Source organism: Limulus polyphemus, unplaced genomic scaffold (assembly GCF_000517525.1).
Source record: "Limulus polyphemus unplaced genomic scaffold, Limulus_polyphemus-2.1.2 Scaffold1580, whole genome shotgun sequence".
In the NCBI taxonomy this organism is placed as follows: Eukaryota; Metazoa; Arthropoda; class Merostomata; order Xiphosura; family Limulidae; genus Limulus; species Limulus polyphemus.
The window spans coordinates 262,668-267,740 of record NW_013667190.1 but is presented as its reverse complement, the minus strand read 5'-3'; positions in this window follow the sequence as shown (position 1 = coordinate 267,740).

The following is a 5,073-nucleotide window of genomic DNA, read 5'->3' as shown; positions in this document are numbered from 1 at the left end:
GTTACATCAATTTCGTATTTTCTTTTTGTTGAACATACTGCTACTACAGCGGAAGTCACGTGACCCTGGTAATACGTGATGAGTATCTAGAAGATTCACGAAGAGACGAGATGTACACTTTTGTAATATATAAGACCGGCAAGAAGTGACGGCAACAATTGAATTGCAGACAGAGATAGAGACGGACAATTGAGTCAAGCGTGGTAATAGGTAAAGTGTGTGAATCGTTCGTTGTGAATTATAGCGTTTGTTTAAGAGATAAAGTGCGTTCGTTAGTATATAAGCCAGGCAGAGGAAAGCCAGCAGGCTTAAATGAAGAGAGAGAGCAGTAGTTACTTTGAATTCCGTGTAAGTTATGTTTCTGTTAGTTTCGAGCTAGTGAGCCGTAAATTGTGTCTTTTGCACTCGTTGAGAGCGAAATTTTCGAGATTGTAAATCGCTGTGATTTATAGCGTGTATTATAAAAGTTGTTAAGTTTAAAGTGACGAAAAACGTACTGAAACTTTGTATCGAGGAGATATATAAACTGGTTTAATCAAGAAAGGACTTGTATCGCTGAAGATCCTGGGAAAGAATTTCTACCGGAAACGAACAAACAAGCAGATACGTAACAGTACCATTAAATATTCTCCGTGCACATTAAGGTGTATGTTATATTAGTGATATTCAATCTCTTGGAGTGGAAAGTGGGTGGTAGGCTGCTGTTGACTGGGTGCCTTCCCTCTGGTCAGAAATTCAAAAGTATGGTAGGCAGCTACATATAGCCTTAGTAGCTTTGCCATACACACACACACAACAAAAAAAGAGAATACATTATGGGCCTATAATTAATTTACAATAAACTTTCCACACATCACTCATGGAAACAACAACAAAAATATTTAATTTCAAAAAAATATAAACATTAACTTTCATTAAAGACCAAACTTGCCAGTTACCAATGTTTTGTTACGGAGAAGTTCATTAATGTCATAGTTAGAAAACAAACGAAACACAATTAAATACAAACTATATCAGAACTGAAGGGTTTTGTGCAATTAAATACAGAGGTATCCCTAGATAGTTAAAATATTCGGGGCTTGGGAGTACAAGTGTGGGAATTCTCGGCGTCTCAGTATGATATAGATCATGGTCTTCTATTCTGACTATTCAAGACACCAACTGTTGTCAATTCAATTCAGGGGACCGACTCTGTATGCCAGCGCCTAGCGACGCCTCTGTTAAATACATATCTGTTTCACTTGAAGAATGAACTGAAAAATCAAAAACAAATCCTAATACTTTATTCAGAATCGTTTAGTGAGAAGATGCTACAAAATTATTTCTTCTTCTACTCTTATAGGATAGGCCGGCTTCATCTTGAATGTTAAACAACAGATTTATATATATTTATTCATAATCGCATAATTTAAGCCGGTTCTCGAACTACAAATAATACGATATACGGTTTCAGGACAAAAATGGTCCGACTTTTCTTTTGTTACTAAATGATGAAAACAAAATGCTTTTGAATCTTACGCAATGATAATTTCATTTATCCAATAACAATATAATGATATTTATGTGTTTTTACAAGTTATAAAAAGATGGCGCTAGTATATAACAACATTTATCCTTTCACAGTTTCAATATGTTTTATATCGTACGAATCTAAAATAAGACGTATTTACACTATTTTTCACAGTTGGCTGTTCTGTCGAAGTTATTAATAATATGAAATACAATAAATCACAGTAGAGCATATAAGAATGACAGGATTTTGGGCTTGTATTTCATTTTTATAGCTACTGAAACAACCTTTATATCAAAAATCCAAAACATCTTCGTCCATACACACTCAATCCGTATATTACTTGTCACCTATTTTTTACTCCTGAAAATCTTGACTGAGAGAAGAAACTCGTGAACAATATGAGGGTGATAATTTTTCTGTGATAAATAACTCCTCATCTAATAATAAAAATAATAAATAGATCGAAACAAAGTCGAAATAATTTCATTTCTCACAAGTTATTATGACTATAAAACCTAGAGATTTGTTTGTGTTCAGACTCTAGTAACGTTTTTAACAACTAGTTAGTGCTACTAACGCACCATGTTCGTTTATCTTTTGTGTTTGTTTGTAATGTTACTACGTCGTTGTAATAGTGGAGATTTGTTTAAACATTTAATTAATAAACTAAAGTTTTTAAAGGCGATAAAACTTAAATTGAATAATTAATTTGTCTTGAATAAATAGTGAATTGGGAGAGTAATACAGAATGTACGTTGATCTTTTTATATAAAACACAAAAGCCTGTGTGTCTGTTTGTTATCTATCTACTCCTAGGTCTCTGAACTAATCTCGGCCATCTTTGTTCATTACATTCCACCATAGAGAGTGCAAGTGCACTCTCTGAGATATATATGACGTTTGTGTGCCCTCCTTCCACGCTATGTGTATGTTGTGCTATCTACTGTGTCCACAGAGGGAAATCGAACCCCTAATTTTAGCGTTGTAAATCCGAAGACTTACCGCTGTCCCAATAGGGACGGAAAATTTATTAAAGTTTTTTTGTTTAGTTTAAAAACGTGGTGCCATCTGTGAATATACTGTAGTTACTGTTAAATTACGTTAAAAAATTACTAAATGTTCAGCAACGTTAATGATGGGGTGGAAGGGTTTTGAAGCCCTTGTTCCAAACTATCAGCCCACAAAATTTAGTTGAGATTTGCCCAGCGACAAACGAGTAGTTAGATAATGAACAAACAGACGCGGATTTTTGTGTTTTCTATATATGTTTAAAGTTTTTTGTTTTTGTTTTTGGAGTAAGGACGTGGCGCCATCTGTGAATGTAGTTAACGTTATAATACGTCAAAGATGATAAACACTCAATAACAGCAATAATGGAGTTGGAGAGGTTATGAAACCCCAATAACACGCCCTTTATTCCAGCCTATCATCCCAGAAAGTTTAGAAAGAGTTTAGAAAGCCACTATTACAATAATACATAAACTCAGGTAAAGTTTATACTCCAACAGTCACCATACGGCTGATATGAAGAGCCGTTTCTTGAGTTATACTCACTTCCTACTTTGACCCGTGACCTTACAACTTTATCTTATAAGATATTTCTGCGGCCTTTGACCGCCAAGTAATTAATAACATGAAACAGTGCGGAATGACATTAAGAAGTGGGTGTTGAAAGCTGGTAATAGGAAGCAACCCTACCGCCACTACTTTGGCCGCTACTTCTTCCTACAAAGTTATCCTGGCCAAAACACAGTGTATATCACATTATAAGTTTATACATATTGAGTTCTTAAAACTTATGCAAAATTTTTGGTGAGGTATTAATGAATACTGTTATAATATGTTATGTTATAAATAAATTGTGTGAAAGTTAAGACTTTTGTGTTATTTATCATAGCAAGTTCATAATCCGGACAAACGACGGGTACCTCATCTTGTTGTACATATTTCCGCAGTTCTTATTTTGCGGTATTATATTCTGCTTCTTCTCTGGAAAATGTTTATTTCTTTAGAAGCATTTATGTCTGTTCCTTTAACAACCCTCCATTGTCATAAAGCGGCTCTTCTCGAATCCCAGTGATGCTGTTTTCTTCTAGTTACGTAGAAAGTTAACTTGTAAGCAAGTTTGTCAACATAGTTAACAGCCCCATAACAAAAGAAACACACTCGTATCGGAGACTTGAGAGAAACATTAAACCATAGAACTGAATCTACTTGATCATGCTTTACGACAAGTTTATTAGTGCATATAATTAACAATATCTGGAGCTACTGTGATTCTCATGCTAACTGTTTATTCTCATGTAAGTTATTATAGTTTATAGTTCTGCAAAAGTAATGGGAAGAAACTGGAATAACGTTTTCCGCACTGATAGAGTGTTAACAATGGATAAAATTTCCCGCGCTATTAATATACTAAGAAACAGTGGATTTTTACGTCCTATTAAGGTGTTAACAAAAGGTGAAATTTTATGGAGTATAAGAGTGTTATCAAAGGATGAAATTTTACACACTGTTAGAGTGTCAAGAAAGAATGAAGTTATACAAACTAAAAGAGTCTTAACAAAGAATGGGAGTTGACCTGTTATCAGGGTGTTTATAAAGAATGGACATCACGCGAATGGGAGAAATATCATTTAATGCATTTGTGTAAATGATAAAAAAGGCTAGATTCGCATTATAAGACTTTATTGTGATGCACTATTACTTCATACAACCAAATTTCGTATTTGCTACTACTATTGAAATAGTCAGAAACGAAATCTTTGTTAAAGTCCTCAATTTGAACTCAATTTAAATAGAAAAAATAATAATTAACTAAAATTTCGACGTTTGATCTCAATATGCTCATTGGTAAATCATGCTTTAAGTATAGTGTAATTTTCTTAGGCTTACAGCTTTAATAGTAGGATGCGTTTTAAAGCAGAGATTAAGCTGCACAAAAACCCAAATATTTTCGAATTAACTAACATTAGTGGTACCTCTTTCGCTGTAATGAGATAAATACCCGTCACACAACTATAATAACCTTGAATGTTTAAATTCTTATGAACCACTACAGAGTACTGGAAAGGATATTAATTGCATTTGTAATGCTGGAAGGATGTGTTTCCAATCAAGCTTGAGGGATTCAACAAACACACAAAATGTCTGTTGAGGGATTCAACAAACACACAAAATGTCTGTTTAATTTTACTCTCATGCTTTTGAGGTTAACCTTAACATCGTTGCTACATTCTGATTCAACACAGTTTCTGAAGACACACTATCTCTGTAATTATCTCTAAAGTTTTAGAAAACCAATGTTTATCAAATGTTTTGAAACAAAGTTGGTTATACAGTGTTCATAAATAAATATTTTACTGGAAGCTGTTTGTTATCTGTTTAAGGCCTGACATGGCTTAGTGGCTAGGAAGCTCGACTTACAACTTGTGGGTCGAGAGATCGAATCCCATCACCCTTTCAGCCGTGAGGGTATTAAAATGACACGGTCAATATCACTATTCGTTGATAAAGAGTAGCCCAAGTGTTGGCGATTGGTGTTATTGTATCGCAGCTTT